The sequence below is a fragment of the Camarhynchus parvulus genome, chromosome 7 (genome assembly GCF_901933205.1).
Source record: "Camarhynchus parvulus chromosome 7, STF_HiC, whole genome shotgun sequence".
Lineage (NCBI taxonomy): Eukaryota > Metazoa > Chordata > Aves > Passeriformes > Thraupidae > Camarhynchus > Camarhynchus parvulus.
The window spans coordinates 6,963,391-6,990,709 of NC_044577.1; the positions used below are offsets into that span (position 1 = coordinate 6,963,391).

Here is a 27,319-nt window from a genome sequence, read left to right on the forward strand (position 1 = left end):
AATATAATTGCATTTTTGATCCAAGGCATATGATGAAATAAGGGAGTGTGGGGTGAGAGGACAATGTACTCAAATACTCTGTCACGAGAAGAAGTAAACAGCATGGGCTGTGCTCTCACAGTGGGGAGTTACACTGTGTAACAAGTGATGATGTTCTGGCACCTGTAAAGCATCACAGCTGAATTAAAATATTTCTGAGAAATAAATCTGATTAAAATATTTCTGAGAAATAAATCAGAAAAAGCTAGATGGTCTGATATTCTAAATATGAGCTTTGGGCTCTTAGCTCAATAAAAGTCTTATGGAGGTTGCTGGTGTTTTTCAAGTTGTTTTGGATTTATTTGGGGCTTTAGTGGGGGTTTTTTCCCTTTTTTGGGGCTTGCTTTTAACATAGATAAACCTTGTCTATAAAGAGGTGGTGTTTCAAGGCAGAATTTTTTGTCTCCAGCCCTTGCCCTGGTGTTCCCAGACACCAGATTATGTTGGTCTATGGCATAAATAGGGAGACATGATAAAGAACCCAGAAATATGAGTTCTGCAGAATCAGCAGTATATTGGAAGTCTTCTGAACTTCAGATCAGGCTCCTAAAGATAAATTTCAGCTGTGATTGTTGGGGACAGAAGTATAAATGGGCTCTTTCTGCTGGTGCTTGTCACATGGGACAGTCACTCTTTGTGTAAGAGTCTGTGTGAGCTTCACTTACTTGCCTTTTTTTCTGGCTTTCGCCTCTCTGCTTCAGAATAAAGCCTCAAATTTTACTACTCGCACTGTGAAAATTGTTAGATACGTTTATTTACAGTGGGCATTCTTCCAGGGTCTTATTTATTGGGACAGAATGAATAGAAAGCTGTTGTTTATATCTATATTCCCTGATTACTCTTACTAGCATGCCAAATATCTGATGAAAAACTGCCTTGTGAATTGTTGGTTTATTTATTTATTTCTTGAACAAAGCCTGGTGTGCTGTTATGGTTCCATAGGGGTAGGCAAATTTACTGTAAGTGGCATTAATCAGAGCTCCAGCTCTGTCTTGGTATCTTTAACCCCACCTGTGGGATTAATGCAAGACTTTGTTGTCTTTCCCATCTGTCTTTACTATTAATTTGCACAATAATACTGGATGCTTATTAGGTTGAAATTGGAAAGGAAAAAAAATCTGTTACTTAAGTTTATAAAAAGGCAAGCGCTGTGATTTTTATTATTTCCTTTTATAAAGTGGTGCTTGCATTTATCTAAGGGGAGAGAAAAAAGAGTGGAGCCTGTATGGAACGCAAAAGAAGTTTCCAGTCCCTTCTATAAATCCAGGTGTTCTCATCGTAAGAGAAGCCTTCACTGTAACAGATGTAGTTTTGCATGAGTTATGTTCATCCTTTGGGATGTCCAGGTGTACTGAAGCATCTTTAAGGACAAGTTGGCAAACCTCTGACTAGCTTCAAGAATGGCAGCTCCTGATGATTTTTGAGTTGTACTAAAGTTTGGAGTAGGCAATATTCCGTGGCACAAGGAGGATGAGTGTTGATAAACCTGTGTTTAGAACCGAAATGTTCCTTTCAATGTCACGGATGGATGTCCTTCCTTTAGATTTCGAGGCAATTTACTTTAGTTTTCACAAAGGAAAACTACAAATTACTTACAGTGTACTGAAGTCATTAGCTGAGAGCCTCAATTAGCATAACAAACAAAATGCAGAATAAATACAGGAAGAGCAAGACTGACTTAGCCTTGAATTTTCTGCTGTATCCATATAACTGTGGTACAAGGCTTCATTCAGTAGACCTGACAGACAACTGGAGACTTAAAATGTTAAAAAATAAATTCCATTTTAATCTCTTTTGGGAAAAAAAAGCCACCAACTTTTGGAACTGAGATAGTAATTGGGCTGAAACAGTGTAGATTAGCCCCACTTAATGTGGGATTTAATTACTTGAAACCAATTAAATTAACATGGAGTCTGCTCAGCTTGGGGAAGTGTTTGAGTATAGGGATTTTTGTCAAAAATGTTAATGCAGTCTCTGTGCTATAACTTGTTAATTTAACAAAACTTTCTTTTTGCACTTTGTCATCAATTCAAAGGCAACTAGTCTTCTCTAAATGAAATAGGTCTTCTTGGTAGGAAAAAAATGTCGACACTGGCTGGATTGAACTTTGGTTCCTAGTTAGCGACAACCAGGCAGATAAGACAACATCCCCTCCTTTATTACATTTGAGATTTCCAGCCCTTTGCTTCCCCTCAGCTTGTTTACTTCCTCTTAACTACCTGGGGATTGCAAATAACTGCAGCACAGCTACCAGGGAAGCAGTTTGTCTGGGATTAAGGAAGAGGTTGAGTCATTTTCCTTACTCTGATTTGAGTCAAGATTCACAAGGTGCTCAGGGCATCCACCTGTTGTGGGGAGGGGAAAACCCTTTGTGGTGTCCTGATCAATTTTTCACCTTGGTTAAAGGAGTGGAAGACACAAAGGCACTGCTGGTGGAGCCACTCAGGTGTCAGGAAGGCACTAGGCAAAAAAAAAATCCTCTTTGTGTGGGAGCTGCTGAACTTTTCATTTGAAGAAAGGACAGGAATGAAGGAATCCAGGATTTAGTGGTCTGGTGCTACCACCCTTAGTGCAGTGGACAAGAGGACATTGTTGGTCACAAAGTGGCCCTAGTTGTAGACAAGGTGAAGGTTTTGGGTCAAATCTGGGGACTCTTGGGAGAAAGGGCCAGTCCAATGCTGCCTGTTTGCCCTGGCTGCAGCTTTTTGGTGCTGATTGCACCTGCTGCTTGGAGAGAGGTTCTCTCAGAGCAGCTGCACAGGAGTCCTTCAGTGCCTTGAGCTCCTCCTGCAAGCCCAGCCTTGGCAGGGGCTGCTGCTGCAGCTGGCATAGGGCTGGTGGAGTGTGGGGTGTTCCCTCTCATTTATCAGTGAGCAGGGGAGGCTGATGGGCCATGCTAGGATGTATGATTTCTGATTTTTCAAGCTGATTTCTTGTCCACTGCCTCACTTTCAGATAAGAAATTTGGTGCTGATAACACCTTTTTTTGGATATTAGGAGTGATTGTGCCATCCCTTGTTCCCTCATGAAACCCAAACCCACAGTGCTGCTTTAGTTGCTTTTTGCTCTTTGACTGTGAAGTAGAGGACATTGTATTTTTAGTTGCAGCTTTAGTTTCAAAGTGTGTTGTGTCAGGGTCTCGAGAATCTTTTGAACTTGTGACTTCTGTTTTCTGCTGGCACAGTAGGTTTAAATGTGGCAGTAAAGAGTAGTAACATTTTAAGTTGGAAATGTCTTTGGAATGTGGTTTGGGCATATATTTTTTAAAGGAGGAACACAAGTTCAGATTTGTGTTTCCAGTGATAGACCATTTTGAAAGATTGCCCAGTTTATGGATGATATTTCCAAGTTTCTCCTGCTGAGTTTTCACTAAGCAAGTTAATGGTGTGTGTTACTCAGATTGCAGTGAAAGTCCAAAGAGACCCAAAGAGGTCTGGTCATCCTTAACTTAGTGTGAAGCTGTTTGCATGCTGGTGGCTACAAGAATGAAGTTGGGATTTAAAGGGAAGGGGAGAAGAACTGAGCCCAGCTGGCTGAGCCTTTCCTCAGAAGGTGACTGCGCTCTTGTACACAGACCATGAACAGAGAAGTGGTGGCTGTAATTTTCCTCCTTAGCCTCTTACATGTCCAGTCAGGAAAGGCAAAGGCTATTCTAAAAGTCACATTTTCCGACCTGGATTTGAACAATGGGCTGGTAGTCCTGACCTCTTTCTTGTTCTCCCTTTTCTTGGAGGGGAAGGAGCTAGAACCCTTGGGATGCATCTGTTTTAATGCCTGTTGACTGCAGAAACCTGCTGTGTTGGTGGCTTTGTGGCTCTGCACTGAGCTGTGCTCACAGGACACTGTGGGTGAAGGCTTAACCTGGCACACCCTTCTGCTGAGTCTTTAGGGCATAACAGGTGGGCAAAAGCCACCTTTGGAGGGATTTGGGGTTTGTTTTACCATTGCAGATAAATCTGTTCTGCAGTGTGTTCATTGTGCTGGGAATGAAAGAGCGGATGTTTTGATTTGAAAGGGAATCTTGTTTATAATTCTGCAGTATAAACAAAGTGTGGGGGGAGGAAGCCTTATTGGAAAGCATAAGGGCCTTCCTGGACCATCTTCTGGTTCAGCAAGCAATAACCCTCCGGTGTTTTGCATCAGTGACAATGTGTGTGTACAAGTATTTTTAGAAGGGCTTCCAAAGGGCCCCTTGCTGCATGTGGGTTTGTTTATGGTTCTGTCATGCACACCATGGGATATTCCAGCTCTGCCCCCTCCAGTTCAAGTTCCCAGCCTGCCTGTCTCTGCCGCTGTGAGCTGCTGGCTGGTGCAGGGAGTGGGGCTGGTAAATGATAGCGCCGTCTTCTCACCTCACTTTCCTCATAAATGGCATCAAATGCTAATTGCTGTTCGCTCTGCACTTCAGCAGGAGCAGAGTGATACACAGCTAGGGTTTGCTTTTCCCCAGGGTGCCGTGGGTGTGACTGATGGAACAGAGCCAGAAGAATTTGGCAAAGTAGCCGACTGTAAAGGGAATAATCTCTTTTTCCTGATGATGGATGGCACTTAGAAAGCAGCTGAGCCTAAACGCCATTTCTCATGCTAAGGCTCTGCGATGTGCAGGTCAGCCATTGAGCAAATGCAAGCCTTCAAAATGAGAGCTAATAGCTTGGCAGGTTATGCCTGACAAGCAGCAAGTGATTTACTTTTAGTTCTGTAGTGTGTGGGGTTTAGTAGGTTTTTTTTGTGGATTGTAACATTTAGTAATTCTAATATTCTTCTAATATTAGATGATCATCTGTTTCTAAATTCAGAAATAGCTTAAAGAAAACACAGTTTATTAGGAAATACATTTTCATATTCAAATATGGTACATTTCTCTAATACCTAAAAAATTATTTCTATTGTGAGATTGTATTCATTAAGCAGCAGCATCTTGACAATAAGTACTTTTAGTGTGTCTGAAACTCCTTGTGTTTACCAATTATCATCTGTGATGCTTGAATTGGTTTGTTAATCACAAAGCTGGAGTTCTGTTTTACAGGAGTGTATTGACACAGTAATTATAAATGCCAAGTTTTCATCTTTATTGTAATAAAAGTTTTATTATTCAGTATTTGAAAGAAATGTTTTCACAACATACACATTCATATCTTGATACACATGTGCGCTCCGTGCAGTTTTCCCAAGAATGTTTCAGCTTAGTAGTGGCTTAATAAAGTATTCAGGTGAAGTAGGACCCTCATTTAGACCTCCAGAGCAGCCAGAAAGGTGAATTGTAGCATGAAATTCCCTCATAGTTTGAATTCAATGGAACAGAATAAGGTTCTTAACTTGTTGTACATTAGTTCAGTACAGGGTGGGAATCAGCTTCAAATTCCTTGTTCTATTTTATAAAGTTAATTATAGAGTTTAGGAGTTAAATACTTCTGTGGTCCGAAAAAGCAGGGTTTGTATAGATCTTACTCTGAATTTGCAAATGCATTCCTGCTTCTTTTGATGCTCTATATCTCGGTGTTGTGAGAGACAACTAAAACTCTGTTGCAAGGGACCTGTATCCTCTTGTAATTGTGGTCTGATAAAATCCTGTGTAAGACTAGGTTGTTTGCATCCAGAAGGGATTTCTCCCTTCTCAAATAGTTGTGAAGCAGCTAAATAAGCAATCTTTTTGGGGAGATCAGAAAGAGAATGTGGGTATGAAATACATTTTGTCCCTGTGGTGGGAGTTTATCAACTCTTAAGCTTTTGATTCTTGGGGAATAAATTGTGGAAATTGTAGATTGCTTGCAAAATGGATGTCAGAGCCATGTAGCAATAATGAATATATTAGTGTTTTATATGCAAAATATTGTGTTCTCTCTTAAAATTTAAAAAATAGAAATCTAAAATGTTCAGGGTGATGCTTTAGCTAAAATGTATCCATCCGGTTTAGGGTGGACCTTTGGCAAAATCTTTGTTCTTTCTGTGTGTGAAAGACATAGTTGTACTATTACATTTTAAGCAAGAGCTAGAGCAACAGATGGATGATGGAATATGCGATTTCTGCTTGATTTAAGTTTACAAGGCTCTTTAAAATTTCTCTCTGATTTTTGAAGAGGTAACAAAGCCAGTGATGGAAAGAGGAATATGGAATGTTCCTACTGCATTTTCGTAACCATACCTTTTGGTAGGTTGCTGCTCCAGACTTTGACTTTGTGCTAACATTGTGATACATTTTTTGATCAAGCAGTTAACACAACATTTTATTACCCAGTGAAGCAATGGAGTTGCATAAGGCATGCAGTTTTCTAGTGCACATGGCATTGCCATGCCATTGTTTAGTGTGCTTTGGTTTACCAATACTTGCTTGTTTTTATAAACTCAGGGAATGCTGGCTACTATTATCTGCCAAGTAGTGACTTAGCCAAAAATTAGCTAAGGATTACCAAAATAACTCTTTCATTTTGCCTTTATTTGTAAAGCATCTATACCTGATGCTTTCTGCAGATGTTTCTGTTGTTTCTGATATTAAGATCTGACTCAAGTAAGAAGCATGAATTGTTTGGAAATTGCAATGAATATTGTTTGGAAATATTCCTTAGTCATTTTCTGTGGTGTCTTGGTATGGCTGGCATTTTTCCTGGCTATGACTGTGTGTCTGCATTCAGAATGTGACAGCCCCAAACTGCTTTTCTTGCAAGTTCTATGAGGCTTTTTTCGTGGTAAAGTGCCAATTTTTTTAACCAGTCTTCATTGTGAGTCTTCTTGGATGGTTATGAGGAAAGAATAGGATGGCTTTTAACAAATTTCTTTTTTGAGACTTTAAAAAGTTGCCTTACTTACAAAGACTGAGTGATTGGTTGTCCCTTGCCTCTTGTGCAAGAGGGGCACTTGTCTTGCTGTGCAATAAGTCTGGCAAAAACATACTGACATATGACAGAAAAGGGCAGTAGTGCTTTGTCCAGTATTTTTTTAACAGGAATACCCCTTTCTTTCTATTTCTGTGGAGGAAAAAAAATAAAGTTAATATCTAACAGGGTTCAAATGTATCCTGGGTAGCAAAGGTGTAAATTTGGGCAAGACAAGGTAACAGGAGACTGCTGCTGCACAGCATGGACCCTGATCACCCACCCACAGTGATGCCTCACACAGCTTTGGTAAGGATGGCATTAAAAAAGGTAGCTTGTTTAGTTTTCCTTCCAAGTGAATAAAGAATACTCAGTAAAGTCACTTAAATTTGGCATCTGAATCTCCCAAATTTCTTGTCTTCCCCTTCACAGCTGCTGGAGATAATCAAACTTAGGGAAATAAAGCATGAGCTTTTTCTTTTTATTGTGGTAAAGAGAAGACAGAATTAAAATTTCAGGAGTACCTTATTAAACAAATCTTTTAGGCATGGCTTGTCAGGAACTTAAGTGTACAAAAAGGGCTTGCCCAACGTGCACTTAGAAACCCCATGCTGCTGTATTGGGAAATACTCCTGTTAGAGGCAATTAAGGGGACACATGTAAAACAGTTCCTTTCTTTCTCGAGGATGTGTACTCATCATCATAAAATCTCCATGCATTATGAAACATGGTGGTAATAAAAAAAAAGACTGCTAATCCAGTTTGTCTCTTCCTGAATTTCTTTACTGCTTAAAGGTTTAGTCAAAAGGTTTTCTTGTGTGGTTACAGTTGCTAGAGGCCAAGTTGGAGCTGAAAATCTACAGGGTGTCAATACAAAGTGGAACAGCTCCATGTGACACAAAGTTTATTTTAAGAGCCCTGTATCACAATTCTTAAGGCTCATCAGTTGTTCTTCCCCTTGATGTACGCTAAGACTTTAATAACAGCTATGGAAATACTCTTCTGACTTCTACATTCTGAGAAACGTTGTGCTTCCAAACCTAGGAGCTTTTATCCCTTTCAGGATGTTCTGAGAAGGAACTGGGAATAGTGGAAGGAGAGGAGAAGCCAAGCAGTGCTGCTTCAGGAGTGCACTTCCATGGCTCACTAGGATTAGCACTATCCTTGCTGTTCAAAGAAACTAGCAGCCTGAAGGCTGCAGTCACAGTATGTGTGGTTTTGTTTTGCTAAAAGATACATGATCTTCTGTGACTCACTCGAATGATGTTTAATAGGGTCCAGCATCATCCAGGTGAATGAATCTTGGCGGCTGCTTCCATTAAAAAAGTTTTATTTGCAGCCTCCTAGGTGGCATGTTTCATGCTGTTTAGCTGCAAGATCTTTGTGTCCTGCCAAAATAAAAAAAAAAAAGAAGGAAGTTTGTATTCCCAAATGTTCCTCTTGTTTTTTTAACCAGAGAAGTGGAAGTGGTTTTCTGATACAAAGGAATGAAGATTTTCTGCTAAGCAGAAATATACTACAGCCACTTTGTGTCTGACAGTATATTGTGGCATATTTGACAGTGTTGGAAGCCAAGGAATTTGACTTATATTTAATGCACAGCTTGCTTCTCTCAAAATACAGTTTGTTTCTGTCAACCTTACGCAGGAGGTGTTAAATGAAACAGGTGAGTTCCAGCAGATGGTACCCTGACTGTGATGGCATGCAGAAGATACCTGTTCCTGTCCCACAAGTCTCAGGGCAGCTGTTTCTTAACCTGTGTTTTTGAGCAGTTGTGTTGTTTACTGTCCTCCAGAAGATTTGGGGCTTTTTCAGGCCCATATGAATGAATGTGAGATACTCTGGGTATGTTAGTGTCTCTCTGAATTACACTTTTGAGGTCTTTTCAGTCACTGATGTCTGAAATAATGGATCTGTAAGGAGACTGCTCTCTGTGACACCTGTGAGTCTCAGTTGGAGGTGCATCATTGTTCTCTGTTAGTTAGAAATGGGGAAGGATGGGAGAGAAAATGAGGTGAAATGGAAATGAAATAGATTATTTTTGCTTTGTCTCCATCTTAATGAAGTTGGATTTTGAAATACAGCCATGACCATGGTGCCCACCTACGAAGTTCTTGCTAACATACAGTTGTATGACTGTAGAAAAGAGCCATAAAAGTGTCCTGAAGATCGACAGTTAGAGACTCAATGCTTTTCAGAAAGAGCAATTACAAATGCCTTTTTCCAATATAGGAAAACAGCAGGTAGTGATGCTTGTGTTCTTTCATAGGGAGACTCATAACAAGTATCAATCACTAAAACAGATGCTTAATAACTGGCTTTGGAGGTGAGGCATATGTTTTTGACAATGAAGATGATTCATCTTTTGGACAAGCTACCATTTGGGAAAACATTGTAGCCATCCATTGAGACGTTGAAATTGAAAATGTAAATTTTTGCTATAGCTTTTCAAAGGTGGAAATCCTGCCTAGATGAAATTTAATGGCCTGTGACAGGTGCAGCAGGTAATTTTGGTCATGAAATTTAGAAATGCTCTGCCTTCCTAGCTTAGCATTCTGATGTGTTGTTGCCTGTTCCATCTGGAACAGTCTCCTTCACTAACTGCTTTATTTCTCAAGTGTGATGTTGATCTAAGGGTCTAAGAGATAAACTCCCAGAACACTTTAACTGGTCACTTTTGGCATTGCAGAAACTTCTTCCTTCTTAGGAAATGTCTTTAATAGGAAGCTTCTCTTTTATTTGTGCTTCTTGATTTTTTCACATTGTTCAAAACTCAGTAACTTCCTGTTAGAAAAGAGCCATTTCTTAGGCTTGTGACCGGTGTGGATGTAGTTTGTGCTTTTTCTTGTTGTAATAAGCCATATTAGAAACAAGGTTTGGCCTTTAACTTACTGATAGTTTAACTATTTATTATTTATGGTTTCAGGCTGTACTCAGAAATATTTTTTTGCCTTCACCAATGCATTGTGTTGGACTCCTACCATAACTCTGTAGCATTGAATTCTTCATATTGTTGACTCTTCTCATTATTGTAAGGTTGACAGCTCAGCTATGATCTTTTAAAAGTATCTAGGAGATTGAGGGGATAGAAATCTTACCAGTTTTTTGTGTAGTGGTTCATTTCATTCCCCACTGTGTGGATTTTGATGTAGTATCAGAGGTAGTGTTTAAATTCCTATAGTTGAGATTTAACAGCAGAACTGAGCAGGCTGGCATGGTGGCTGTGACTTGACAGACTGCTTTCTTCCCATTTCACTTTGTTGCATGCCTGCAATCCTTGTCAAGAGAGTGTGGATCACAGGTGCTAAGCGGGAGATGGGCAGCAGCTCCTTTCCTTGGAGTACAGGAATTTTCCTTTTGAGAGGGGTTCCCAGAGACAGCAGGACTCCTGGCAAGTGCTGCAGAAAGGCACAGCTCCCATGAAGTGATGGAAGGAGCAGTGAAGAGAACCCCCGGAGACTCCATAAGTAAAAGAAGCAGCTAAATTAATCTACAGAGTGACAAACCTGCTGAGCCCAAAAGGATTCACTGGCAGGGAACCAGTGGGCAGGAAAAAGGCTCTGTCTTTTTTTGGATTCTCTTCTCAGCAGATTCTCTTTTCTTAGCTGACTTACAATAACACATGCTTTGATGAAACTTAGATTTTTGGGTTTAGCAACCCCTGGATTGTTTTTGGTAACTTGTAGGACAAATTCAGCTCTAGCCCAGGCCAGCTTGGAGTTCTAGGAGAGCATAACACAACAGTGGACTCCAGTGCTGGAGGACTTGGACAGCAAAGGCTGTAGTTGCTGTGGAATGTGCCCATGTCAAGAGTTAGAAATTTTAATAGTTATGTGGAATCAAATTAATACTCTTTGTGCTGTCCTGTATGTGGGCTCATTTTCTCCTTTATTCTTTATTGGAGAAGGTAAGAATGAAATAGCACACAGTTACTTTTTTAGTGATGTGTAAGTTAAGGACAACTTGGGTCAAAGATTTATTTTGTGCTTAAGGGAACTGGAAGGATATTCTACCCCTATAGCTTTTTCCAGACACTTTTTGAATGCTTGAAAATTTGGAACGTGCAAAACCATGAGCTTTTATCAGTGTCCAAGTTAGAAAGTCTATGTGAATATATATAGAATACATAGAATACATAGGGGAATTGTTATTGTAATGGTATTGATACAGTTGCCATACATCAGTGCTGTTTGATTTGGCATGTGGATTTTAATTGACTGCTTAAGGGGTTAGTGGACATCTGTTCAACATTCCAGCACACCCATTGAAGTAATTGGTTTATAGCTGGTCCTAGCTGAATGTTGTATAGTGCTAACTTTGGGAGGAAAAAAAAGGCATTTTTGTTCCAAGGCATAATATGACTTTTTTTTGTTCCTGTTAAATCATTGATGTAGAACAGGGGAAGCAGCTCTGAAGTTTTGCTAGTTACATACATAGTTAAATGGTGTGTTGCTTCCAGAGAAATGACAGGCGATGTAGGAACTTTCCTAAAGGAAATTGAGCACAATAATGCAAATTGAATGTAATTCCATTGGGTAGGAAATCTAGTGAATAGCTGAATTGTGAGAGAACAGAGGTATTGTAGTGGTTGTTCAGCTTTTAATTAAAAATCAAAGCAGTCATATATTTTTTCCATTTCTACATACCAGGAAAAATGAACGGTTTGTACTTGATTTGTAAAATCCATACCATGTCTTTGTAGGAGAATGCAGGGGGAAGCATGCAACATCTTAGAATTGACTTAGTATTTTTGTGGGATTTTTGAAACAAATAGTTGCTAGAAATCATTTTGATACCTGTCAGTGTCCCATATTTTATGTAAGTGTAACTTTGAACTGGACCTGTCTGAATTCAGAGGATTTGCTGATACAAAATTGAGAGGGTCACGCCTGACTTAACTTTTGGAATATTGGAATTTATTTGATTTATTTAGTACTTGGCTTGTCGTTTTCAGTCAATTCAATTATCCTTCAAATGAGGCTCCAAAAATTCTATCACTCTAAAAAGATGAAGTATGTGTGCTCCAGGAAAAACTCCAAACTTGTTTTTTCTGGTTTGTACAGGGAGATTTTTGTAGAAATAAGAGAGGAGAGAAAATGGGCTTGCAGCAGTTTTAGAAGTTTTTTGATATGTGAGCAGGGATATCTAGAAGCCTTAGATAGCAAATACCTTACCAAAAAGGGAAGCTTGGAAAAGAATTTATTGTAAATGCCAAGATTAGACGTTGTGCTCCTGGCAGTTGTCGAGACAGAAAGCGAAAAAAAATATTTAGGGAGTTTGTTATTGCCACATCTTTTTTTCACAGTTGCTGTAGCAGCCATGGGAGGGGAGCAGCAGCTGGATCACACTGGCAGTAGGAGAAAGGAGCTAACTAAAAACCCCCTTGATCTTCAAAACCCTGCTCAGAATGGCTGTACTGAAAGAGAACCTCATGTATAATACAGGAATATTATTGCCTTCAGAAGCTTGCCATGCAGAACAGCTTTATGCTGTAATTCCAGCTTTTCCAGCACAATACAAGTAAAGTGCTTGATCTAACTGGTATCACTTATGGAAATTGAATGTTCACGGCAACAGTTCTCACATCTCCTTGTATTTTCATTGGATCTCAGTGTCAGTGTTTCTTGCTGTAAATCTGTTTAGTTTTGTTTGTTTTCATGCACAACAAATAGCCTATTTTATTGTGAGTATTTGTGGTAGTGGTATAGATTTGATACACAAGGGTGTCCTTGGAGTTCTGTTCTGTTTACAAGTCTGGTTACAGAAAGTCCATTTTGACATGGGGTCACTAGTTGGTAAAGCTGTGATCATTTCATCCTATAGATATACCAAATGGAAAGTGTTTTAAGATAACTTTTTAATGATTATTGACATGTATATGTCAATCACTTTGAGAGTTGTTAATGGGGAAAAAATTATCTCTTGGGCTGCAGTGCATCAGAGGCAGGATTCAGATTATAATTGGCTAGAGGGAAGGGCTTCTATCATCTTCCTCCCATACCCCAGTTGCCTGTCAGAAGAGTTTAAAACCCGTGGTTTTTAATGATTTCAGATGACATCCGGAGCATTTCTCGCTTAGGGAAGCTGATAACCTGCAGAGGCTTTGAGCTGGTGAGAGTTTTCATGTCTCGTTCCACCTTGCTGTGGCACATCAGAGTCTTTCTTTTGTTAACCCAAGAGCTTTGCTTAGGGCTGGCTCTGTGTTAGCAGCTCTGTAGGAAGTTATCTTGGTTGTAACAGGCTTGGGTGTGGGTGTTTCTGCTTTTAAATTTTAAAAGTTACATTAGTGTTTTGCCATAGAAAGTAGCCTGGTGAAATGAGGGCAGGGGAGCTTTATTTAGGGTCCCATATTGGTCTCATGAAAGTTTAGGTATGGCTTTTGTAGTTTTTGCAGTTCTGTCTCTGCTGGCCTATGCTCTCCCCTACTGTGGGAAGTGTGACTTAATAGCTAGTAAAGTAACTAAAACAAGTGAAAAATGTACTATGGGACTCTGAAGTTTTCTTCATCAAAGACTTCACTGTTATAAAATGCTGATTCCATATTTTGCTAGTCTTTACTAAGTATCTCATATCCTGGTTTTTCCCCAAGTGTACATATCTTAATGTTTTTGCAGTTGGGCTACATTTCTCTTGGCTGTGACTGTATGGTCATTACTGTGCCCTAAGAGAAGGTCAGCTGCATTCTTTGAGCATTTTTTGGTTTTTCATACACTTGCAGTCCAGGCTTCTGTGGAGAAACTTCTGTTTGCTGTCGGACTATGTGAATACATGCAGTCACCTCAAAACATATTTAAAAATGCTATCTGTGTTTTTCCTCTCTATGACAAGAATCAATTATGGCTTTATTCCTGGCTGTTTTGAACAGACAAAGGTTTGCTCTGTCCGCTGCAGGTTTAGGTTGCTTCAAAGCTGAAATGGAAAAATACAGAGATTTGGCAGGGTTTTTTTGTTTGTTTGTTTGTTTGTTTGTTTGTTTTTTTTGTAATGTGGTTATTTCCTGCAGAACTGCTTACAGCCAAAGATAGAACAGAGATCAGGTGGAATTTTTGCAGGCATATTAGAGGGAGCTTGTGTTGGGTCTGGAGTTTTTCCTTCCAAGGAAACAAACTCCAGACAAGCCAGACAAACCCCTTGAGCTGGGCTTGTGTGGGGCTTCTCTGTTTGGTTGTAGTGCCTGTATGACCATCACCTCTCCAGCTCTCCCTGTGGGAATTCTTGGAGTGGTAGGGTCAGAACACCTGGATCTTAGGGATTCACACTAATGTCTGAATAGTAGAGCAGCTCCATGTGCTCCTGGTTTGGACTATGTTTCTTGGTGTACACATTCTTTTGAGAAGCTTCAGAACTCAAGATGGGATTTTCCCACTTGGCAGTTATGCTCATCATGTGTGTGCAAGATGATTGTCCATTGTTAAAATGAAATACTAGTCTTGATGAAATTGAATTCAATATTTTGTCTAACTGAAATTTAAGAAATGTTAGCAAGGCTACAGTTCTGTAATAAAACCTGAGTTATTGTTGTACCATTTTTTTTTTTTTTTTTCTGGTGTGTAGTATTACATTTTGCCTCTGGGCATGAAAAATTAATGCACATCTTAAATAATATGGCAGAATATCTAGTAACAGACTTAAGAAAAGCAAAACAGAGCTATCCAAATGAGTACAGCAGGTTTTTACTGCTCTGTAATATTTATGGGAAAGTGAATGGTTACAAGGTTGAACCTATGTTTGAAGTAGAGACCCCTGTAACATGTGCATGAATAGGGATAAATGCATAACCTTTTTGTTAGGTGGAAAACGTTTAATCAGAAAATTTACCAAATAAAACAATACCTGATAAACTTTTCATCTCATTGGGAAAGGAGGGATTGATTCAAACCCTAACCTGGCAAGAAGTTGTTGATGGGCTGAAGCTATTATTAACATTACTCCACAGAAGGCTATGGAGTGGCAATGAAGGTTTTGAATCTACTTGTCTCTCTATACAGCCAGTACAACGTTTGGACCTTTTTTTATAACACAATTGTGTTTGGACTGCATTTAGAAGTAATATTCCCTAATATAGTTAAGTGTTTGCCAAGCATGACCTCACCAGAACTCCACCATAGTGGTGTTGAACTGGAATAATATGTTCTCCAAAGGCAGCAGTGGCAGTCTGGTGAAGAGCAGGTAATGCAAGGTCCCCTCCAGAAATTGTGGATTGTTGTGTGTATTGATTTCCCATCATCAGTCAGTACAAGCTGATTGCTGCTATCTCAACAGACAGAGATTTTTAACCAAGAAAACAAAGGAGGGAAAAGTAAAAGGTGAATAAAAGTAAAAGTAAATGGCTTTGAGTAGGAAGAGAGTTGGAGATCAGTTACTGGCTGCAAAATGAGCTCTAGAATTAGGATGATATTTCAGGAAGTTAAATTTACTGAAGAATATGAACAATAAGAACTCTTAATTTCTGTGAAGATAATTTTCATCCTTTTTAAAAGATCAAAACAAGCTTTAGTGTTGAAGGAAGATGTTTAATGTGTACTTTTCTTCTCCTTATTAACTTAGTGTGCTGCTTCTAGGACAGGTGAGACTGAATGCATTTACAGTGCTGAATGACCTTGGCCTGTGCAGCCATTGCAGGGGTCACTGCATCTAAATTGTGGCAAAGCCAATACTGGGTTTCAGCAGGATGCATTAGGTATTCTTTTGGAACTGGAGTAAGATAAAGTGTACTGCCTGTGCCTGACTGGGGATGGCTCACTTTGGTGTGAGTGGGTTTACTCAAAAGCAGAGAAATGTCCCTGTGAAATGCAGCTGTGGCAGCAGGAGAGCTGTGCTTTCTTAGAGGTCATTGCTGCAGTGGAGTTAAAGAGGAGGAGAGAAGCATTTTTATGTACTCTACATTATCTTCTAATTGTGGAATCTGAAAACAGCCTCCCAGATAGACATAAACACCACAGGATGCCTCTTCCTTCACCAGAACTCATGGGGTTACTTGGAGAAGTTGCTTGGAGTCCTTGGGGAAGAGTCATGTATGGCACCTAGTGAAACTGTCCTTTAGTCTGCATGGCTGAGTCTCTGCACTCAGGTTGCTCAAGGCATCTTTATTAAATGTGTGCAGTGTTGAAAAAAATGTTATAAGAGCTTCTTGTGTGTAGCATGTAGACTTGGCTTTGCTTGAAACTTTTGTTTGTGGGAGATGTTTAAATTTAATCCTATTAATAGATTTGGTTCAGGGATAATTTCTGAGCCTCTTATCTAAAAATTTTTTATCCATCTAATATTTTTTCTCACTATGACTTAGGCTTATCTTTGCTTTATGTAATGTGATTTGCAAAGCAAAGTTGGAGAACATCTGGCTTTTAGGTCACTGATTACAGCTCTCATGGTGGAATGTATTTGGCAAATAAAAATCTGAGAGAGCTTTTAAAAATTCAGAAGAAAATTGAACTTACCTTAAATATATTACACTTATTAAAAATCTATCTGATGGTATGGTTGAGAAACCCATCCAAAATACTTCTAAAAATATAATTGTTCCATATTCTTTGTAAAAGGGTTTTTCCATTCTGTTAGTATCTATGAAATAGATCTATTTTAGTTTAAAATATGCAGTGAAGACACATTATTTTCATAGTATATTTCAGTGATTGATCATTAATTTTAGGTTTGTGGTTTGGCAGTCTTATTTTTTGTATTGCCTCACTTGCCTCTTCCTCGATACTTTTTGACATTTAAAACACGTCTCAAAAAAGAGATTTCAATTTCTATAGATAACCTTCTCTACCATATTACCACATACAAATGAATGCTGATTCTTAATTAAAACAGTAGGGTTGCCTTGTTTGTCAGGTAACTTATTCACCACATGGTCTAAAGGTGATTAGGGTTTTTCTTAAAAGATAATATCTCTATTGTCAGGGCAATTTGAGAAGTTGCCATGGATGCCAGAAAAGTTGCAGCTCCAGTGTTCCATGTATTGTGCTGTGAAACCTGTAGTTTTTCATTTTTGTTCTTTTCTTTCCTGGGTTATTCCTGAAAAACAGGATTAATTACCCAGGATGAGGCTGGGTGGTGCTTCTAAAGTTTTACACAGTCATCCCTTGACCAAGGCATTTTCCTTAAGATGGGGATCAAGTGCTCTATCTGATGCTTTTGTGGTATGGGCAAAAATCTGAAATTTTAAATGAAGCCCATGACCCTCATTCCTTGCATTGCTTCCATCTGCAAAGGCACTTGTGGTTCATGTCCTGCTCTTGGTTGGGTGCACCATGCCTGTAATTAAGGGCAGTGAGGATAGAGCCAAGGGTATATAATACCATTGTGACCTATGGATGAAGTGGAGCCAAGAGGGGAGCAACTGAGAGTCTTTAAAAGCCATGATCATTGCAGAGAAAATACCATTGTTTTTCCTGAGTAATTTATTATTTGTCACCTGATGCTTTTGGTCCCTGTTTGCTTGAGTTTCGTTTTCTTTGTGATTCCACTTAGTTACTTGTGGAATATATTTTTCCTTCTCAATTTTGTGTTATTACATGATCATAACATGGAATAATTTAATAGAGGTTGAGAATTTAGATGCTGTCCACTGTGCCTTGATCCACTGGAGCAGTTCAGAGCTGGGAGAGAGGGGTCCTGTCTGATTCCAATCTCAACTGAGGTACTCTAAAGTATTAGGGAAATTTAGGCTGTGACTGAAGAGCAGTGCAGAGGCGTGCTTTAGACCCTTACAGGATGGCAAAAGTAATATAACCAACGGTGTTTTCAAGTATAGTGAAGTAGCAATAAACCTGGTGTTTCAGAAAAATCTAAAGGGGTGCAGTGTTACAGCCCAGCAGAGACCTGGCCATGGGAAGAACTTTAATGTGAGACAGTCTGAAAGCTGAGGTGAAGGCTTTCCATGAGGAGTACATGGCACCATTGTTCACTTTATCATCTCAAATTGCTAAGAGAGAGACTCATTCTCCAGTTTGAATCATGTAAATTCAGATTTTAGGGAAAGAAAGTAGATCAGATTACAACTGTGGATGGTTTTTTTACCTTCAGACATGCACTGTTGTTACTCTTTTCTGTTGGCAGCAGCTTTTCTCAGTCGGTCCATCCTGATTTGATTTTCATTTGTTCCAAGGCTTGATTAGAAGTGATGTGCTGCTGCAGTGTCTGAAGGTATCACTGTATCTCATAGAGGAATCTTGTTGACTGAAATAACTCCCTTAGTTCTTCTTTACATGGTGCTCTTTATGGTTGTTGTAATGACTGTAAGTTGTTTGTTACTAATCAAATGAACCCTTGATACATATTCATGTGCAGATGGCAGGGGCTCATCTCTGAACCCTGCCAATCCTTTGCAGTTGGTTGAGTGTCAATGTGCAAAATTTTCTGGTTTTGATACAGCATTTTTGATCAATAATCATGACTATTACTGAGTGTTGACATCACTTTTATTCATGAGTTTTGATAGCAGCACCAATTAAAGTAGCAGCATCTAATGCATCATTAGAGATAAATTTTATCCTTGGCATGGTTTCTGTACTGAGTGCATTTTCTCATATGAGGTGATGGCACTGTCAGCTGCTCCAAATGCAATTCTGTATCAATGTGTTCACTATCAGTGTTGTGATAAGAGATATCAGCTAGCTGGGGTTGAGTTAGGTACAATTTAGAGATCTTAATCTATTATTTACTGACTGGAAAACTTCAAATTGTTTGAGTTCTTTTCCTAAGTAAACCCAGGACTGAAGAGTTAAACAAAATTATATTTTGATGTTAAATGAATTTGCTTACTACTTTGTCTGGATATAGAGCAAGTGTATTTTATTACTGGGAAGCAATATGTCCATTTAGAAAATGACTTAGGCTACAATATTTTTGTTGGCAAATTTATTTTCCAGGCATAATGTTCTAGTTTTTTTTCTATACCCATTTGAGGGAAGATGAAATCCCCATTAATCATGTTTCAAAGGCTGTGACGCTGAAATTACTCTGTTTTATGCAGCTGTGGGCTGTAGAATGTAGGCAGACTGTCATCTGCAACCTGGCCTTTTTAAAGTAATTTCTTATAAATCACAAACATAATCAAACTTTTAACACCAGATAAAAACAATGCTTTTCTTTAAAACTGGCCCCAAATTACTAACCTGTCAGAATGTTTCAATCACAATTGCCATCTAAAGAGGAGGAAAAAAGGCTGTGCTTCCTTAAATCAACTCAAGGCAAGCAGGTGGCAGACTTACAAAGAGAGGCTTGAATTCCAGTTTTGGTTTCGTGGACTACTGCATTTAGAGAACCTGCACTGAAAAATTGGTGTGTCCAGCTGCTTAAATATGTGGCTGTTCCTCTGGGGGTGAGGAGCAGGGGTCAATCACTCCCCTAGCTTTTCAAAGGTTTTAAATAATGAAACCCTTGTAAGCCATAGAACAAAGTTTTTGCCTCCTGAAACGTTCAGGCCTAGTCTGTGTGATGCCTTGAAATATGTTTCTAGACAGGGGGGCTATGAGGTTGGACATAGGATTGCCTCCAACGTGCAGATGTTTGAGAGTCCAATCAAAAAGAAGTTAGCATACATGATGAGGCTTGTGTTAGCTATTTTAAAACAGTCTTAATTTATTTACAGTGATTTGGGCTTCAGTAAAGCCTGAAAACCATGGAAGAGGGAATAATTAGGGCAAGAGTTGAGTCTAACCAGAGCCTTGTATTTCTATTTGCGTGTCAGTTTTGCAAGCTGGTAATTTTTGGACGTTCCTCACTTAACTTTCAGCTTTGTTTAGTTAAGATACTAAGCATAACATTATCCTTTTTGAAATATAAAATAATGTTTCCCAATGATAGGGTATGAGGGAATCATTTACTAAAATCATCTGCATGAGGTTCCCTCCCCACACACTTCCTGCATTGTTTGTGTCTATCCTTCCCCTTCCCTGTCTGCACTAGCTCCATTTCCAGCTCTACATGTGTCTCCAGACAATGTTTATGATCACTGTCTTCTTTACTTACTGGTGTAGCAAATAATGTCTGGAGTACACACAGAAATCTCTCAGTACAACTAGAGCGTTGTCTGGGGCTCTTTGATGATTTTCATCTCCAAATGAAATTTGTTAGTGGTGTTTCATGACAGTTCCCATTAAATGTGGAACAGCTTCTCTGAGATGTTTGATTCCTGGTTTGACGCTTATGTGACTTTGCTATCCCTACACCACATTTCCTGGTCCGAGGGATGGATTTGCAGCGTGTCCTCATGGCACCACTGGTGTTCCCTGCTGCAGGGACTGCTGTTTGCACCATGCGTGTGCCACATTCTGGGCTGACTTCAGCCACCTGCATCAATTCTGCAGTCCATGTGCATGAGGAGCATTTCAGGGGAATGCAGGCAGTGCTAGGAGCTTGCCAGGCTACAGCAGCTGTATGAGGAAACCATCCTTGCCAAATGGTAAATCCTGCAGTGCCCAGGGTCACAACATAAACCTTTTCTTACAGTGAAGAGGCGCCCTGTGGGAATAAATTCAACACAGTGCACAACAGTTTTAGAGGGAAAAGCTGCTCTGGGAGGCAGAGGTGTTTTTCCAAAATGGTCCTGCATGAGTCATTTGGAGCTGCAAGCAATACTATAATTACATTATAAATTGTACAGAGGAAGGAGTTCTGAGTCCCAACTTCTAAATCAAGAAGTTTGTGTTTCTTGACTGCATGTAACTGCTTCTGAGCCTTGCCTTGCTCCCCTGTCCCAGTGCCTCTCCAGCTTGGAGTCAGGGAATAGACTAGCTGAAGGGAAGATTGCTTGCCTGCTTTTGTGGCCCTCCTGGATTCAATACTGCTAAGACCCAGACTGAAGTACACAACACAGAAATTGTGTATTGGTGCACTCTGCATGTGTACACACACAGGATTGCGTATTTGCACGTGCACATACTCCTTTCCTAAAGACATAAGGGAAAGTAATTCACTGCCTTATGCATCTTTGAAAGTGATGTTTTGCTGCAGATTTATCACTGTTCTTTCAGTCTCACAAGGCTGTCATGATCTGCTTGAAATTATTTCATCTCATAGATGTTTTGGAGCTGGCATGTGGGTGGGCACAGATCAAAAAAGGTTTCTACAACCTTACGAATTAACATGTTCCAACAATCCAAGATTTTATTTTGTTGATTTTTTTTTTTACTGATACTGTAGACATTTTAAAAATTCTCATCCTGCTGTTGTCTAGCAGCATATAAATATTAATTGGTCAGGGAATTTTTCTTGGTTTTGTGGCGCCTTTTGTAATACCCATTAAAATGCACGGAGACAAGCTTTTGCCTTTGTTTGTAAAAAACTATCTCCAGTAGATGTATATCTGCAGATTGGCTTACATGAGAATGAGGGCTCTGTAGGTGTGCAAAGAGTGGCTGTGAAGAACTGGAGAACTTGTTTGATCATTTCCTAGATAATGAGCTCCAGGCTTGCTGTCCATTGTAAGGCCAGGAGCTGTGTGTTGGTTGTTCTGGCAGAGCTCTGTGGAGTTCTTGTTTGGTAACTGGTTTGATTCAATTCCTTGTAAACATTTTTTGAGAAGATTAATAAATGAGGTATAGTAATGAAAAATTTCTATTTGTACATAGTACTTGTATATCTTACAGCTGAACATAATCCAGTTTCTGTCAGTTTCCCTATGCTCTGAATTAAATACCAACCACCAATAGCTGTAAACTCCTTTGAGTCACCTTCCAATATTTCCAGGAGTGTTTTGCTTATTTATGAAGCTTGATATGAGCTCATACCCTCTCCATTCTTCATGCCTCAGGCACAGATGACATGTAATGGTCAAATAAGAAGTGCAGAACTTTATCTTAACTCTCAAATCTGCTTTTTATGCTTTGTTTTTCTTTCATGTTTTTATGAACAATTCTGTTATCCAACATTCTTGCAGCATGTAATTTGTCTATGTCGCTGTTTTTGAGTGAGAATAAGAGTGGAACAAGCAAAAAAAAAAAGTAATGATGTTACCAAGAAAAACAAGATACAAAATGTATTGTCTGAAAATAAGATGGGTTCACGGAGTGTTTTGTTCATTGTGGCAGTTAATTCAACCCTGGTCTCAGCAGTGGAGGCTCATCAGTGAGTCACACAGAGCTGGCCTGTGCTGAGCAGAATAATTCACATTAGCCAGTGACTTTTGCAAGCTGACTCCAGTGCCCTGTGCTCCTTCCCAGGATCAGTAGGGGAGTACAAAGGAACGATCTCTGGAGTCCCTGCTGACCTGCCAGCAGTGATGCACTGCCTGAACACCTGGGGAGACAAACCAAAATGTGTGGAACTGTAGGAATAAAATGGAGTGGGAGCATCCTGGGATATTGCTTGTTTCTCTAGTCCTAGACACCTCCAGAATATCCCTGGCAGAAATGTCTCTCATGCAGAAGAATTAGGTAATATTCTACTTGAATGTTTCTTTCCTGTGTAAGAGTGACTGCATCTTTAGTCTCAGCTTTGCAGATACTTTACTGCCTAAAGTGTGAGAAATTACTATGTCTAATTTGGGAACTTTATTTTCTTTCCCCTTTAGTCTTTTCTTTTTATAGAGGACAATGTGGTTTTGAAGTGTAAAAAGTCATAGCTGGTTTCCCTTGAGAAACACTCTTAACTTCCTGCTCCCTGAATTAACCTTAAGAAAATAGTTTGGCTTAGTGGATTTAGATTTTTTTTTTACCAGTTGGTTTACTCCCTTTTATTTCATTGAAAGCTCTTACCACCACCTTGCATACAGTATTTAAAGCTTATGTGGGCAACAGGTTGTTTAGACAACCCTTAGACTTGTCATGAGTTTTTTTTTCAACTTGGATACAGTTTCTGATATCTAATTCATGTTCTGGCTGCTTCCTTCCATAATCTGCTAGAGCTCATTGTTTTATGGGACTACTCTAACATTTATATTGCAGGGTGGTTTAATTCCTTTGAGTACAGCTTTGCTTTCTCTCTTCTATCACCCACTGTAAAAATTACTTTAGGCCTTTACATATTAGCTTTATTAATTTTCCAGAATTATTTCACATAACACCACAGATAACATTGGGTTTTTTTGCTCAGCATTACTCTGTGGGTATGTAAGTAAATCCAGTTGTAATGTGAAATACATAGATACCACATTTCTGAGGCATGCATGACTCTTATTCTCATCTATTCTCCTCTGTAGAAAAGCAGGGTCTCTTAGGTCTGTTGAACCAGAGTATTTATAACAATTATTTAACAGAACCAGAGTGTTTATAACAGTTATTTTTATGACCTTGGAAAAGAAGAAGGTTAAATACTTTTCAGAACAAAGGAAATTATTAATCACATTAAAATTCCGTAGGATTTAAATACGGAATTCATCTATGAACTGAAGAAGACACATGGGGTAAACAAATTTGGAAAGCGGAGTTTAAGAAAGACTGCTGGCTTAGCTGTGGCTGTGGGGGACTGTGGAAACTTTCCTGTGGATTTAAGGTTAGGAATTAATTTTTTTAAATGGCATAATCAAGGTAAGTGTATATGCCCCAGATGTGCTATATAGGTCCACTAGGACAAGTGTGGTTATTTATCTGGAGTTTTGGAACATTTTGCTCTGAGATGATGTCAAGCACACTGTACCTCACAGATTTTATAGCCTTCAGTAAAGGCTGTTTGTTGTCTTCTAAAACTGGCATAACTTCTACTAAGCTATAATTATAAAGAAGCATCCTCCCTCTGTTCAAGGAAGAGGAAAAATTTAGTATTTAAGAAGAAGTTATCCTGCATCCTGGGACTTTGTACAGTTTGAAATGTATTCTGAAAGCTTAGTTTCTCATATGCTATTTTATGATTGCTGGTATTACTGAACCTGTACAGGATTGCTTTGGATGTATATAAGTGAGAAAGGACTGGTTTTGATAAAGACAGATTTTTGGCAACTGTTTGAGAACAGCCAAGGTGCTTCCGTGTCTTTCTCTGACAATTCAGTTGAAGAACCTCTCTGTGTGTGGTTTCTGCAATGTCCGTGCCTTGAATATAAAGAGTGAATTGCTGTAACTTTATACTGCACATCCAAGTCCTTTTGCTGACAGCTGCTCTGTAAATGTAATTCCTGAAATATTGGTTACAGTGACTGTGAACAGTACAATATGAAGGGGTTTCTGAATAAACTTTGCTGGCAGGCAGCTGTGCCAACAGCTTCAGGCACTATGGGGTGAACAGCAAACAAGCAAAAAAAGGACTAGAGCCATTTGAGTCAGTGTAATCCCAGTTCCACTGCTCCCTTTGATCTAACCTTGAACACTGCATTAATGAATGTTGCCTTCCACAGTATTCTATGACCTTTTCTCTTGTTCTGCCTTAATATGAAAAGCATTGCTGGGATGCTGTTACCGTATAGTTACAAAAAACCTGGGAGAGCCAAGTAAAAGTGGTTACACTCTTCTTTATTAAACAGTGTTTGAATATCATGAGTGAGGTGTCAATCTAGGTGTGAATGACACTTAAATATGTGTTTCAGACTTGTCTTCTGGGTCAGATCCTGTCAGTTGACAAGAAAATGTTAGAGTGGATGCTGTCTTTAGAACCCAAATTTGCAGAGGGGGAGGCTGAGAATCTGGGGCTTCTGCTGTCTTCAGGGGAACAGAAGGTGCTCAGCTGTAGAGTCACCAAGTCATTATGTGTGGAATGGTTTATGGTTTTATCTTCTGCCTGGAATATAAAACTCTTGAAAAGCACAGTTGTAGCTTAGAAACAAAAATACATTTGCGAAAAAGCTCAAATTGCCACTCCTCTTCCTTTTGCCCTTTTTTTAGTGGAAAAAATTGAGTGGTTGAGTATCAGAGTGTGAGTTCAGCTTTGATGTGCTGAGTTCAGTACTGTCATGATGTTGAAATGGTACAGGATACATCTCACATCAGATAAAGGGGAAAAGCATCTTGTAGCTGCAGAACACATTCTCTTAGGCAAATGCCCTTCAGCATTTATGATCTTGGTATCCCGATGAAGGCATGATAGAAGCAAGTGAAACAGGCAAGCGTGATGCGTTGGATAATCACTAAAACTGGCACATGTTTTGTTTGGCAGAGTAACAAAGCACTGAAATTACAGCCTTGTGAGGCAGTGTACAGCCTGCTGGGGAAGCTTCCTGATGTTTCAGCACTTGGTTTATGTTCCGAGAGTAACCTGTATCATTAGTTAGACATTAGGGGGTCTTGACCACTGGGTTGGTGAGGCAAGTGCCTGGATAACTGAGGCTATCAGCAACCTGCTAGGTGAAATCATTTGGGATATTAGAATTCAAAGGTAGTAAATTGTGTTTGGTACCTCTGACTTTTTTCCCTGATAGCATAAACAGAATAATTAAGCACCTGGTGCAATGTCCTGAAGCCATTTTGCCTCCAATGTTCTTCTGCTTCTTGAATCAACAAAAAGTGCCTTTGCCTCAGATAAACTTTAGGTGAGAATATAGGTCTAGATTTGAGTAATATTTGATCATGGGGCTTCAGAGGCTGAAGTTTATCATGATCTTTACTTTCTTACTGAATTGAGACCACAATGAAAATCAGAATTTCCTTTTCATAGATATCAAGCGAATGTGTGATTATAAAGTCTTAACAATGACAAAAATAAAATAAAATTCACTATGAATTTTATACTATTTTATTTCACTATGAAATTTACTGTGATGTAATACCAAGTCTGTAATTTGGTTTTTTACTGTTTCTTCTTGTGTTTCTATGAAGATGGAAATGTGATCTAATGGTAAGAATTGTATGTTTGATAAGGAATTGGACACTTGCAGATTTTATCACCTGTTCATTCATTGTACTGAGTAGGTATCAGGTTGCAATTATTATTGGTGGGCTTTGTGCTGTAGCTGAAAAGCCTTGGATATTTATGCTTCTCCAACTTGTGGTTAAAAAACTATTTTGAAATCCTTGAATGCAAGAACTTCATCTTCTTGGTAACAACTGACTGCAAAAAAAAAAAAAAAGAAAAAAAGGTATATCAAACTGTAGGAAATTGTTAAATAATGTGCCAGAGGCATTGGTGTCACCTGGCTTTACTTGCCATCTTGACTAATGATATAGGAAAAAAGGGAAAACATAATTAATTGGATTGATTTTGGTGAAACTCAGCTGAGAACTAATGAAAAAAATCCCTGTGGCAATTAATAGAGAAAACGGTACAGGGTGATGAAGGACTGCATAATATAAGTTCCTGGTGTTTTCCTTAAAGTGAATGGGGGAAAAAGCAGCCATGTCAGGGGAAGTGGGATGAAGTAGAGAAACAAGAATTGAAGGAAAAGAAATAGCAGGAATTCATATTCCTCACAAAGATAATTTTTACACTAAGGCAGCAAAAGATAAATCAATGAAAGGAGTATATAGAGGATATAAAATGATTTATTCCTTTAATGGATCAGGGAAATAATATTCCCTTGATGATAAGGTAAAATTCTAGGTCTTGATGTCTCAATACTTGCAAGTTAGGAGATCCAAGAAGATTGAAAAATAGTATAACTAAATAGCTCAGATTGAATCAACAAAAATATCAAGAATCTTAGGATGGCTTATTCAAACATTCAGTAAAGGGCATACTTTCAAATCCTCAGTGCTGCACTAGAGGGGATTGAACTTTCTTATGCTGAAACAAGATATGGTACCATTTCTACAGACACATTTCCTACAAGCTGTGGGAGTGCAGTATTCTTTTATTATTTTTCACTTTTAATAGTTATGAAACTGCCAATCAGTTTTTCCTTAAAGGACCAGGAGTTCTTGTATAATTCTGATGTATCATGCACTCATATTTAATGGAATTAATTTAAAAAGTGGTCAAGCTACTGCTCCGTGTTTTAAGTGGTTATTTTGTTAGTGTAGGGCAGATGTGGATGAGGGAATTATGTTGAAATATATATATCATAATTCCTATTTGAAAATACAGTTCTATTGCTCACAGCATTTTAGTTTGATTTACACTTCTCCAGCAGAACTGTATTAAATTACATGAAATATATTTCCATTGAGCTGTTGGCATTACATTTCTTAAAATGAGATAACAATTACTGTGCTTTGATAATACTCTAGTTCAGAACTTGTATCTGTCATTTGTTCTTTTTATTCTGCTACATCAGAAACTATAAAGCAGCAGTAACAAAGGTTCACAAATGTTGGCAGATGAGTGATCTACTCCACATGAGAATTAGTGTCTGCTCTGTACCTTGGCAAGAATTTGGAATGCAGAATGGTAAGCTGGTGAAATTGTTGCTGTGCAGTGTTTTGCAGAAAAGGATTAAGCAAATTTATTTTTTTTTGTGGTTGAGTAGAGGAAGGTTTCTAATACTGATGTGAATGACTCCAGTTGGATTTTTTGTTTTCTTTTCCATATAAAGTGCTTGTAAGAAAGCCAAAGCTTTATGCTTTGCGGAGGTTAGAGAGATGCTCATTTTTCTCCCCCTATTAAACAGCACCCCTGCCACAAGACCCACTGAGTGTCTATCAGAACTGAGTTTTTCACCCAAAGCT

General features: G+C 38.9%; 1 protein-coding gene across 6 annotated transcripts in view; it reads left to right on the forward strand.

Annotated features, from left to right (window-relative positions):
• Positions 1-27,319, forward strand: part of GULP1 (GULP PTB domain containing engulfment adaptor 1) — a 141,168-nt gene that overhangs the window by 20,219 nt on the left and 93,630 nt on the right. The window lies entirely within an intron of this gene.